The sequence below is a fragment of the Lemur catta genome, unplaced genomic scaffold, assembly GCF_020740605.2.
Source record: "Lemur catta isolate mLemCat1 unplaced genomic scaffold, mLemCat1.pri scaffold_67_ctg1, whole genome shotgun sequence".
In the NCBI taxonomy this organism is placed as follows: Eukaryota; Metazoa; Chordata; class Mammalia; order Primates; family Lemuridae; genus Lemur; species Lemur catta.
In genome coordinates, this window is record NW_025423866.1 from 810,851 (window position 1) to 824,454 (window position 13,604).

The 13,604-nt window shown below is 41.7% G+C and overlaps 1 long non-coding RNA gene across 3 annotated transcripts in view; it reads left to right on the forward strand.

The window, feature by feature from the left end:
- Nucleotides 1-13,577, forward strand: part of LOC123630008 — a 32,860-nt gene extending 19,283 nt beyond the window's left edge. The window contains exons 4-5 of one of the 3 annotated variants that reach the window (XR_006732522.1): nucleotides 4,847-4,890; nucleotides 13,463-13,577. This is a non-coding gene — a long non-coding RNA (uncharacterized LOC123630008). Of the gene's footprint in view, nucleotides 1-4,846; nucleotides 4,891-13,424 lie in introns of all 3 variants that reach the window. The other 2 variants (XR_006732523.1, XR_006732525.1) reach the window with 2 other exon arrangements.
- The last annotated feature ends 27 nt before the right edge of the window (nucleotides 13,578-13,604 follow it).

The following is a 13,604-nucleotide window of genomic DNA, read 5'->3' on the forward strand; positions in this document are numbered from 1 at the left end:
CGCCAAGGTCATTTGTGGCCCTAAATGATTGAGATACTTCCTGAAATCCTTTTTTGCAATCAGGCTGAATATAAAATTACAATGATTAGTGGGTTTGAAAACTACTTTGCAGATGTAATAAAAATTATAATTTTAACTGTAGTTATTAAACTTTGTGCTTTTCAGGCTTTTTCATATACTAGCACATGTAGAAAATGATAGTTACATAGGATACTTGGATAAGCAGATGAGACACTGTTCTTTTAAAATCAACTTAGAGAAGTGGAGAAGGAAGTTGATTCGCTATTTTTCAATACCTGCGTCTGATCACAGACGGAAAGCATTGTGTTACTCATAGGTAGAAGACCAGAAGTTAAGCTGCCTAATTTCATAATTCTACTTATGCTTCCATTTATTTATTTCATCTTATTTCTCAATCCTACAGTCTTCATATATATGTAGTATATCTTCAACTGAAAATAGCTGTTTTAAAATGTATTTGCATGTTTTGGTGGCAGAGAGCTTCCTACTAAACAAAAAAAATGAGCAACTTTTACACAAAACTCTTATTTTTGTACCACAACAGATTTACTTAGATTTATGGCTTTCTCTTCTGTTTTTCCTGTAACAATGGCACACGTCCTCCAGCTTCTGTCTAAGGCTCGTCTCACCGTCCTGACCAGGATTCCAGCCCTGGCTGTGTTCTCAGGGATCTTAGGCTCTTTCTTTCTCTGGTGCTCTGCTAGCTCATCACTTCCTGTCAGCCTTTAAACACGTGCAAGTCTGTGCCCGTCTGAAATTAAAACACAACAAATCTGTCACACTTAACCTTTCTACCCACCTTTACTTTCTTCTGCCTTTTATAGCCTTTCTTAAATAAATTGCCTCCATACAGTCTCTCTTTCCTCACACTCTTTCCATAATCTTAAATCTGCATCCTTCTTCCTGCCTTTTAATTGAAGCCCATCTGACTGTGGCTGTATGTCTTTAAATACAGTTGCAGTTCTTCAGTTGTCACTTTTCAATGTTTGCAGCATTTTTGAGGATTTCTTTTAGATGCACTCTGTTCCCTTGACTTCGTGACAACACACACTCCAGCTGCATTCACCATACCTTTCTGGTGGTTCTTCCTCACCTGGTTTGTGCCATGTCTGCTTCAGTGGCTTTCCTTGCCAATCCGGCTTCATCTCTTGACGTTGTCTCCCTCCCAATCTACATTCTAGATATATTAGATTTTTTTTCAGTTTCTAAAATGTGTTCTGTTTTCTTGTAACCTCCAAGACTTCACGCATATTGGTTCTCCACTCAGTAGCATTTTCCCTTGCCCACTGTATGGCACAAATCATCAGTTTCTTATCTAACCTGAGTGTCAATTTTCCTGTCCTTTCCTTCTGAAGTCCTGTAGTGGCTCTCTAAATTAGGTTAGATTTCCTTTTTATGTGCTCCTGCAGCATCCTATGCAGCTAGTACCATAAAATTTTACTGTATTATATGTTTTGATGCTCCTCTTTTCTATGAGTGGTAAGGACTCTGCTTTGTTCACCATTGTATCCCTACAGGTGAAAGAACAAAAATCACACATTTTCTTTAATGATTTCTGCTCATTTATGTTTAGGAGACCTCATTCCTTCATTAGTCATGTTTTTTGACGTTATTAAGCCAGTGACTTTTCAAGTTGAGTTGAAGTGTTTCTACCTGATAACCGTGCCTGAGACAATGCTCTGAACAACTAGGTTTCCTCCATGGGTGTCGTAGGTCAGTGCCCGGCAGGGACTTTTCCCGTTTCTTTAGTACCGCATAGCTTTTTCAATGAAATAAATTGAACTTAAGTTAAATGTGCCACAAAAATGTATGAATTATTGGAAATTATTTAAAGTAAGTATTCTTTACATCTCAATTAAGAAAGCTCCAGGCTCTGACATTAGCTAGCTGTATGGCTAAGACAAACTCCTCATTGTTTTGACTTTAATTTCCTCACACTAAAGTTCTGATTCTACAATGTAGGTAAATCAAGTACAGAAAGCTATAATCATGCAAAACACTAATAGGATACATGCTACCTTTTCAAAAGTAGTCTCTGATTTGCAATTTTACAAATGTGTGATTTTAAAGATATTGTATATTTCATCATTGAATTCTACAGAATTAAATAAATATTATTCACTTATGAAAATTACAAACTTCTTCCTGCATAATTTTATAGTGAAGTAGAATCACATTAGTATTCTAAGTAATTTTAACTTTTGTTTTTAATTAAGGGCCAGAAAATGTGAAATATCTGATTGGGAAAGAAAAGAATATACTGCTGAATTTATCTTACTTTACATTTTAAAAAACCCTTAATGGATTTGGAATCTTTGTGATGGTGGCACACAAATCATACTTTAAATATTCACCTTCCAAATTTACTAATTTAATAAAAATTTGTATTTTTTTTACTACACTGTAACATTTCTTATTAAAATAAGAAATATTTATGTCAAAATGAAGTTATATATTTTTATCGTTACTTGGTTTCTAGATTGTTGGCAGCAAAGTTTTTTTTTAAATTAAGATATGGAGTCTCTTTTGAATTACTAGTAGACGTTAGCAAGAAGGAAACGCAGTGTGTATCAGTCATCACTGGCAGCGATTATTCCCACCAGCGGTTCTCATCCTTTCACTCATAAAATCAGCATAAAATTGACCTAATATTGCCAGATCAGATTGAGTATCTGGAAAGTAATCCTCAGGGAACAGAAAATTCGGTCTTTGTGCATAAAGTTGTAGAATCGGATTATATTTTTCAGAGCTCTTTTGTTTCTTCCTTTGCAGTACTTCTGAAAAGTTGCCACAAAGATGCATCAGATGTGCTCTAAATCTAATCACATAGGCAGGAACCAAGTTAATCCATCTCAAAATATGGATGCACATGATTATAATAAAGTTTTGAGTGCTGAAGGATAAAATTCATTTAATGAGAAGAAAAGGATATTTTCCACTTCGTGATGAAACCAGTAGATGCTATTTTCATGTATTTACTTGTTTTCCCTGTGTGGAAAAGCAGAGTGTACAGAAAAAACTGGTGGAGTAAGAGATGAGGAAAAGCGAGACAGGAAAACACACTTAGGTAAATGCTGCAAACAGTACAGGCAGACGGTAAGGGCTGCACAGCAACGTGTAAGAAACTTGTCACAAACATTTTCTCAAACGAGAACTACAAAGTTGAGTTGTTTAGAAGGGTTGTTTGAAATATTCACAGTGAAACCTCTTAATTCCATTGTTTATGAGAACATTATGTAACATTTCTGCATTATGATTTGTTTACGTGGCTATTAGTTATTGTAATTTATCAAGGTAGTAACTTTTGTTTCCTATTTGATGGAGATTCCATCATATACTTTTGTCTTATGAGATTTAGATCTTAGCATCTACCATTTTGCTAAAATTGCCACATATGTATATTTTTTCCAGCTGGGAACATAGTTATCCACAGGACATTAATGTTTGAGTATTTTATGGTGATGAATAATGCATTTCAAATTTATTTTAGAAATGGAAACATTTTGTTTTACATGAGGACATAATCATTTAATATTACCTTTATAAGTTTGTAATACATTATTTTCATATAAGATGTTTTAAATGATTTATTTATGTTAACTTATATGGGAACTTTTTACTCCTTAATAAGTAAAAAGTTTAATTCTAGAAAGCATGCTTTTTTTTAAGTTAAAATATTTGAAAAATATTCTGTTAAATAAAAACACAGGAGGAACTAGCTCATGCTAAAAATGTTGCTAGACATTTATTAAAGTTTGGAATTAAAACTTTTGAAATTATACATCCTTAAATAATATTTCTTAAAAAGCAATATGGAGTAGTAGAAATAAACTGTAGATTTCCATTGGTTGAGTACCTGGAGTGTGGATCTTTGGTCCACCAGGGCCTTTTCCTTGGAGTGGAGTTCGAACCCTGTCATATAGGTTGTACTTGTTGTTCATATTTTATCTTGGGCTTTCAAAGGTTTTTGTCAGAAGTAATAATCTATTATTAAACACTATCCTTTTAAGAGACATTTAAAGTATTCAGAAGTTTTTGACAAAATTAAAAAATAAGTGTATGACCAACATATTTATTAGTGATTATTACAACTAAAACTTCACTTTCTTATGCTAAACAGAAGAGAAGTATTGTGAGAAATAAAGAAAACAAAAAGCTGATGTGAATATTTATAAAGCAATATTGATTTATATAAATTACCAAATTACTAGCTATATTAGAAAAATTTCTCTGAACTGTCCTGCAAATACCAACTGTATTTTAAATAAGCTGCCTTATACCTGCCTGCCAACTCACCTATTACTGCAAAGTCTAGGACTCTTAAAGCCAATATGAAGCAAACATTATTACAATTTTTGTAAATTTTTATTGGGGATTTTAAATGGAAATTTAAGCTGTATATTTTAGACTAGTCCCTGAGGGCTATAATGTATGTGATTACATGTTTACCACATTTAAAATTTTCTTTTCAAATTAAAACCAATATTTTTGTAAGCATAGTTAAAATTGAAAATTCAAAGTTCAGAATCTTTATGACATGTAAATAAAAAAGTGAGTTGCTAAAAGAAATACAGTAATGGTTTTTGATGGCCTAAGTTACTAATTTCATTTGTTGTATTCCAAAAGTCACTAAAACCCTTAAAAGTTCAACATATTTAACTCAATCAAGGAAAAGAAGTGAACCTCATCAACTGTAAATGTCTCAAGAGAAATTTAAAAATTATAATTAAAGTAGCTTTGACAATTTTAAGAGTATTTAACCAGGACTGTTGCTTTAAATGTGTTCTTTTGCCTCTGTTTAAGGATGTGTGTCAATTATTTACAGATCCTGTGGTTTTGTGGAAATTCCCAGAGGACTTTGGAGACCAGGTTGGAACCACATAATTTTTTGTAAAAAATTTAAAATTGAAATATTACAATTACTCCTACTCTTGCTGCTGCTGTAGCTGCTACTACACTACACATAAGTAGCTATAATTATTTTCTCTTGATCAACTGTGAGGAAAAATCTTTGTCAGGTAATTCTAACATTTCTGTCAACTTGATGTTGGAATCTATTGATTATCTTTTTTCTTTCATTTTGAGATCTTCCTAGTTCTTGGTATAATAAGGGATTTTCAACTGAAACGTGGACATTTTTGTATTACATTACAAGACTTGGATCTTTTTTAGCTCTTTTAATTGGCTTCCTTTCTTGGGTACTACCTCATCACCAGCAGGTGGGGGTAGAAGTCCAGATTCCTCACTCGGCCTCCACTGACAGGTGAGAGGGATTCTTGTTACTGCTGGGTGGGGATGAACATGTTCTAGTGCCCTTCCCCGTGGTCTCCCCTGACACAGTAGCAGGGGCAGAAGAGCTCACTACCCAGTCAGCAGAAAGCCCCAGCACCCTACTTGGTCTTCTCTGACACCCCCTCTGTGGGGGTGTTGGTGTGCCTTGTTAGCCTTGCCAGGGTGGAAGTTTAGGCTCCCCATTTGGCCTTTACTGGTGTGGGCCATAGTTTTTGCTGTGATGCTTGGGTAGAGGAGAGTGGTTATTGTGTAAGAGTTTTCTCTCTTGTTCAGCTGCCCCTTTCCTGGTCCTGTAGCTTCTAGAGAGAGCAGGCTTTTGTTGGGACTTTTTTCATCTGTACCCATTGGCATTTCTCGGTTACCAGCTTGTTCTCCTTCAAGTCTGAGATATATGAGGCAAAAGGAAAACCCAGGGAACTCACCACCATAGCATCCCTCAGGCTGTGAAGTCCCTGGCCCGTCTGCCTTTTTCTCTCTCCCATGCAGCGTCATCTTTTTATGTATATGTGCAATCCGCCACATCTCTTACACTCTCTTTCACATGTTCTGTCTTCAACTCTCTATAATATATAAACACACACACATATATAGTATCTAGGGTTTTTAGTTGTACTTAATGAGTGAAACAGGGAAAACTACTTATCCATCGTCCTGGAAGCAGAAGTCCACCTTGGCTTTAAGGGTAGTTTTTGTACATCAAATGGTACATTAGGTTGTTTTCATGCCCCCCATCCCCCAGCCTGTGCATATAGGACCCCATTGCTTCTGACCTTTGGAGTCTAGACACCGAGTTTCTTTGTGGGGAATTTTTCCTTTTTTTTTTTTAATTGCTTTTACAGCCTTTGTCTTTGGTCTGCAGTTTCACAATTACGTATTTATGTATGGATTCTTATTTATTCACATGATTCAATGTTATTTTTTATTCTAACAATCCTTTAATTTTCATTCTATAAAATTTTCACCCATTAATTCTTTTAATGTTGTCTCTCTACCCCCATTCTCCTATTTCTTCTTTTAATTCCAAAATGCCTTTTAGACCCTTTCCTTCAATCCTCCCCATCTCTTAAGTTCTCTATCATATGTTCTATCTTGAACTCTCTATACTGGTGCCTGGTAATTTCCTCCAGTTTCTATTCTAATTCACTACTTCTCTCTTCAGTCTTGCCCACTTTGCTTTCTAACATATCCATTGAGTAATTTTAATTACTGTAATTTTTATTTGTAGATATTCTAGATTCTATTAATAGAAATCTATTAATTCTTTCAAGACATCCTATTCTTTTTTTTTTAGGATTCACTTCCTTTTTTATGGTATTGATCATATTGAAGATACTTTATCAGGTTGTTCTTTTTTGTGTGTTTTGCTTTGTTTTGAGACAAGGTCTTTGTCTCCCAAGCTGAAGTGTGGTGCCACTATCATAGCTCACTGCATCCCCAAACTTCTGGTCTCGAGCAGTCCTCCTGCTTCAGGCTCCCCAGTAGCTGGGTCTACAGGTGCGAGTCTACAAGTGTGCACCACTGTGCCTAGCTAATTTTTTTTATTTTTTGTAGAACAAGGTCTTGCTGTGTTGCCCAGGCTGGTCTCAAACTCCCGGCCTCAAGCGACCCTCCTGCCTCAGCCTCTGAAATTGCTGGCATTACAGGTGTGAACCAGCACACCCAGCCTATCGAGTTGTTCTTTTATTGAAATCTTGAAGGACTAAAGTATAGTCTGGCTGATTCACTCCTGGTGGCTTGTTTCCTTGAGTGTTTTGTGGTCTTACGTTTATTTTTGAAGCAGCAGTGCGTGTGGGGATTGTGTGTGTTGGGTGAGGATATGTCCTTCCAGAGTGATCTGCGTTTGCTTCTTCTGGGCATCTCAGTGATACTCCTTTCTAGAGCCACCTTTATTTTTGCTAATTTCCTAACTTGGGGGTTCATTGTCCACATGGTTATTTAAATTTGAATCCCAAGCCTACTTGTGGTACCAGCCCATAATTAATTTTCAAAGGGGAATGTTTATCCCATTCTGCTGAGAGAGCAGGCAGAGTCAGGGAAGATTCCTTGCCTGCCTGAGCTAGTGAGTGTGCTTTTGTTTTTCATCTCACCCTTTCACTTCTGGCCTAACCCTGAAGAAAACTCAGATTCAGTTCCGTACTCTCTCTGTCACGTGGACACCAGCTCTTGTCCCATCCCAAACAGACACTAAAGCCAATCTCAGTCTAGCAGCCCCCCACCCAAGGCCCTCATTGCTTTTTTCAGTTTCTTCTCTGTTCTAAGCATCTGAAGATTTCCTAAAAGCTCAGCTATGCATTTTTAAAGTATGATATACTTTATCTAGCATTTTTATGTATTAATATTTGATCCCAAAAGGTTTTCAAACCAAAAGATTTTATATTTACTCTAAATAATTATCTTTTTGTTTGCTTATTAGTTTTTATTTTTAATTATTATGGATATATAATAAGCAGTTGCACATATTTATGGGATACATGTGATATTTTGATACAAACATATAATGTGTAACATTTGAGCTACAACTGCAGTCTCCATCCCCTGGGCCATGGACTGGTACTGGAATGTGGCCTGTCACTAACCAGGCTACACAGCAGGAGGTGATTGGCTGGAGGAAGAGCCAGCAAAGCTCCATCTGTATTTGCAGCAGCCAACCATCACTGCCCAGTGCCCGCATCACCGCCTGAGCTCCATGACATATTTGTAAATATGGTAATTATATATCTTTTGTCCAGCAAGGAACAGTTCAATAGATATATTACCCTTTGGCTAGTTGAGACTATGATGCAAGCTGGATAGTAATAATAATAGAGTATATTTAAGCAAAATTACCATAGCAGAAAATGATGATTTTTTTTTTTATGAGACAGAGTCTTGCTCTGTCACCCAGGCTAGAGTGCTGTAGCATCAGCCTAGCTCACAGCAACCTCAAACTCCTGGGCTTAAGAAATCTCCTGCCTCAGCCTCCCAGGAAGCTGGGACTACAGGCTTACACCAGGACACTTGGCTTATTTTTTCTATTTTTAGTAGAGATGGGGTCTCACTCTTGCTCAGGCTGGTCTCCAACTCTTGAGCTCAAGTGATCCTCCCACCTCAGCCTCCCAGAGTGCTAGGATTACAGGCATGAGCCACCACACCTGGCCTGGAACAAATATTTCTTAAAGTCCATGCTTAGCTATATGAATAGTTTAAGTTCCAGGATTACACGGATTTGTGAAATTCATTTTTCTGTGTACCTATGTACAGAAACATTTGAATCTTTAAACTGTGTTATACATTGTTCTTTTTCTCTCTTAAGACATGCTATTGCCTACATGTTGCCAGCTTCTTGACCTGGTTTTCTTCTTCTCTTTACAACTTATACAATGTATTGGGCTTTATTTCTTAAATAGAAGAGGGTCTTGAACAAAACTCAGAAATTCCAATATTTGGGCTGGGCACAGTGCCTCACGCCTGTAATCCTAACACTCTGGGAGGCTGAGGCGGGAGGATCGCTTGAGGTCAGGAGTTCGAGACCAGCCTGAGCAAGAGCTAGAACCCCATCTATACTAAAAATAGAAAGAAATTATCTGGACAGCTAAAAATATATATATAGAAAAAAATTAGCCAGGCATGGTGGCACATGCCTGTAGTCCCAGCTACTCAGGAGGCTGAGGCAGGAGGGTCGCTTAAGCCCAGGAGTTTGAGGTTGCTGTGACCTAGGCTGACACCACGGCACTCACTCTAGCTGGGCAACAGAGCGAGACTCTGTCTCAAAAAAAAAAAAAAAAAAAGAAATTCCAATATTCTTGTTAGTCTGACGAGCTTGACCATTTTCCCTTCAATTTCTTGGGTTGTAAAAGTACTCAATGAAAATGATTAAGCCTGGCATGCATTATTTATTTGTTTGTTTATTTTTATTATGGCAAAATATAGGTAACATAAAATATACATTTTATGTGTACAGTTCATTGGCATTAAGTACAGTCACATTGTTGTACAGATGTCACCACCATCCACCTCTAGAGCTTTTTCATCTTCCAAACTGCTGCTCATCCCCATTAGGCAGCAGTTTTCCACTCTCCCTCCTCCTGCTCCTGGCAACCACAGTTCTTCTTTGTGTCTCTGTGAGTTTGACTCTCATTTAAGTATTTGTCCTTTTGTGACTGGCTTATTTCACTTAGCACAGTGTCTTCAGGGTTCATCCATGTTGTAGCATGTGTCAGAATTTCTTTCCTTTTTAGGGCTGAATAATACTCTGTTTTGTGGATATACCACATTTTGTTTATCCATTCATCCTGCTGACATAATCCTAACAGCATTATTCTTTGAGTTCAATTGCCTGTAACCATCTGAATATCATGAGAAGTTGAATAGGGTTCACCTCTGAGTGATGATGAATATAGTTCTTAAGAAACAGGCAGGGCTCAGTGGCTTATGCCTGAAATCTCAGCACTTTGGGAGGCCAAGGCAGGAGGATTGCTTGAGGTCAGGAGTTCAAGAACAGCCTGAACATCATAGCAAGAGCCCACCCCCATCCCCTACAAAAAATAAAAAAAATATTAGCCAGGTGTGATGGCATGCACCTGTAATCCCAGCTTCTTAGGAGGCTGAGGCAGAAGGATCACTTGAACCCAGGAATTTGAGGTTGCAGTGAACCCACTGCATTCTAGCCTGGGCAGCAGAGCCAGACACTGTCCCAGAGTGACAGGGCTGGGCCAAATGTCAGGAAAGAAACAGACTATTGGAGCTTAATGTGGGGAGGGAAGGTAGCCAAGGTTAGGGAGTGTTTGATCTGGAAAAAGAGGAGCGAACAAGGGAGCCAGGACTACGGAGCAGGATGTTCCAGGCCACACAACGAGCTGGGCAGCAGTGGGGCTTGGTGGTGGTGAGTCAGGATCGTGGGTGAGGGCTGGGCTCGGCAGTGGAGTGAAAGGGAGAGGGAGTTGGTGTTCTCCTAAACACTTCGGTTACTGTGCTAAGCAGAACGCAAGTTCTTTGCTAACCAGAAAAAGTGAAGTGACTCACCAAGGAAGGTTAAGTCTCCAGTGGCCTGGCACAGTGGGCGGGGGGACAGCCTGAGCACAGGGCTGGCTTTGAGGACTTGGGCTGCCCTGGAGAAGGACTAAGGCCCGCGAGGCAGCGGGGTAGCTGCCAGGCGACCGCAGCGTGGGGGCAGAGGCCTGGCGGTGGTTGAGTGCGGAGGGTGCAGGTGACAGGGGAAGGCGTGCCTGGAGCAGGATGTGTGGGGTGTGAGGGATGGGACTTGGCCGGAGATCGAACGTGGAGGTGGACAAAAAGGAGTCGAGGATAAACGTGGGGGTGATTTGCTGTGGAGCTTGGGCGGGGAGTGATGCCCCTTCCTAGGCCAGCATGGGCCTGGAGGGAGGGACCAAAAGGAATTCTGTCTTGTAAATGTGAAGTCTGCCGTGTTTATCAGGCAGTCTCATGGCAGTGTGGGGGCATCAGTGGGGTCTTAGTGAAGCAGTCTGAGCTGGAGACAAAATTGGAGTCGAATGTCACCAGCCAAGAGAGGCCAGGACCCACGCAGCGGAGCTGCAGTCCCCACAGGGCAGATTGAGAGGGTCCGGCGCTGGGGTGGCGGTGGCCGGCAGGTGCGAGACCCGGAGATGGCGAGCCGCAAAGGCGGGGTGGACGAGGACAGGAGTGCCCACTAGTTTTGGGCACACGGAGCTGGGGGACCTCGGCAGGCTGCTGCAGAGAGTGTCAGAGACGGACCCAGGGGGGGCGCAGCAGAGAAGGCGGCGGAGGCAGGGCTGAGGACTGCGGGCGGCCGGAGGGAGAGTCGCCGACAGGACCGCCAGCATGTTTTTGGTTGGTGTTTTAGGATGGTAGGTGCCAGGGCCACCTCTATTTTGCTGATAGGAAAAAGATACAGCAAAGGGGGAGAGATGGGTAATGCGGGGAGAAAGCGTGTTACTGAGAGAGAACAGTCCCGCGAGTGTGCACAGGGCACGGGGCCGGGGATCGGTCTCCTGTCTGGTGATGGGCAGCGGTGACCGTGGATCCTGGCCGGGAGACGAGGCGGTTCCCATCTGAGGACATCCCTGTTCCCTAGAAGAGGCGGAGGGGACTCTGGGGAGCCCGCCTGGGCTTGGCGGTGGCTCTTCTGCCTGCAGATGCCTCGCCCTCCTCAGGAGTCTCAGGGCGAGGTCCACTCGTGGCTGCTTCGGCCCTGAGAGAGCGTCCTCCTGTCCCAGGCCGGCCTCCCCACCTCCTGTCGTTCCTGTGACCTGGTTTCAGACAGCACAGCTCCCCACACGTGTGTTCAGTGTCTTTCAAACGTTTCTATATTAGAACAACGTCTGCCCTGTGTTGTGGTTCACAAAGCAAACGTGGGTGTTTTTGTGGGAAGATGGTATTTAGTAGTGAGGGTCTCAGCTGGTTGGAAGTAAAGCCAGTGTCACTCTTCCAGGTCCGTGACAAGAAATTACTACAGAGGCGCAGCCGGGGTGCTCCTTGTCTGCGACATCACCAGGTGATGCCAGCTCCCAGGGTAGAGGAGGCCGCCCAGCACCACGTCTGCAGCCCGGCCCTGGCAAGGCGCCCTGTGTGCTGTGTGTGCCGTGTGCTGTGGGTGCCCGGGCAGGCAGTGAGGCTGTCACCCAGGTGTCGGGCAGGCAGTGAGGCTGTCACCCAGGTGTCCGGGGCAGGTGGTGTGGCTGTCACCCAGGTGCCCGGGGAAGGCGGTGCGGCCGTCACCCAGGAAGCCCCTTACTTCCATCTGGATCTGAGAGGTCTTGGAACGAGCCCCCACCACTACTTTACCACGTAGAGAAACATGTTTACAAGGTTTTAGGTAGATAAAGCAATTTTTCATGTTTCATTACATTTCTTAACATGATGCCTGGACACTTTCCTCAAGGTTCACGAAGCTTTCTGTGTGGTGAGTTCTTAGAAGTGAGTTACTCTGGGTGGAGATTGCCTGGGTTCCAGTCCTGGTCCCGTTACCAGCTGGTAACAGGTGCTTCAGCCGCCTGGACCTTGGTTCCCTGGTCCGTAGATGAAGGTGATAATAATCATGTCATCCTTGTGAGGTTATTGGAGGTTTAAATTAAGTTAACGTGAAACATTTATATTGTAGCTATTAGCTACCTATGGCAATTTAAATGAAATTAAATAAAGTAAAAAATTTAGTTCCTCAGTTGCACTGGCCACGTTTCAAGTGCTCAGGGTCCACGTGTGGCTGGTGCCTGCTGTGTTGGACAGGGCAGGTTAGAGAACATTCCTGCCCTGAAGAAATTCCATCAGATAACCCTGACCTCAGTGTTTGCCAGCACAGACCTAGAAAGGTGTCGTCTAAACGGTATCATCAGGGGTTCCTTCCAGGTGGGAACCAGTTCAGTGAGGAGACATCACCCGGCTGCTTCCCTGCTCCAGGCCGTGTCCTCGGAGCTGGGTGCTCTGCGAGAAGGCAGGCAGCTCCCGGCCCAGCCCGCGCTGCGCTTGCCCGGTGAGAGGCTCAGCTGGCCAAAGTGTGAAGTCATCAATCAGGGTATCAAAGTGTCATGGTCAGAAATTTGTCCTTAGACACATGAGAGCTGGAAACAGCAGGTTTGAGAGTGGGTCCTGGAGTCAGCAAGGTCCTGGCTTTACCACTGGCTGCTGTGTGACTTTAGGCAACTTAATTAATCTCTCTGGGCCTCAGGTTTCTCATGGAAAAGGGGGGGAAATAGCAGTCCATCACAGAGTCCTTATAAAGCGTCAGTGTGATAAATTCCTACAAAACAACCCTGCCAGCACGTTGCAGGGTTGACTCGGTGGCAGCCATCAGCTGTCATCTTGCTCACCAGTCAATGTCTGGACTGTGCCTGGCACATACTAAGAGCTCAACAGATATTCATAAAAAAAAGGAAGGAAATTCTGTTTCCTTTTGCTTGAGCAAACAAAAAACAACAAACTCTCTGGCTTATTGTCTCATTTTTCTGGAAACAAAATGAAAGAGACCCTGGGAGTGTGTCATGTACTTGGTGCATTCAGGTTATGTGAGTTACCTTAAAGGTGTTGTTGCCATTACCTCAAAACGTTGAAAAGCAGTGTGAGTAGTGAGAATGACTAGAAAGAGTTGCTAGCTTTATAAAATGCATGTATTATTTTCACAATCTTATATTACGCAGCCGAGAAACCTACAATGCGCTTACTAATTGGTTAACAGATGCCAGAGCGCTAGCGAGTCAGAACATTGTGATCATCCTCTGTGGAAACAAGAAGGACCTGGATGCAGATCGCGAAGTTACGTTCATAGAAGCCTCCAGATTTGCTCAAGAAAATGGCAAGTGACCTTTTATCTCTTACTG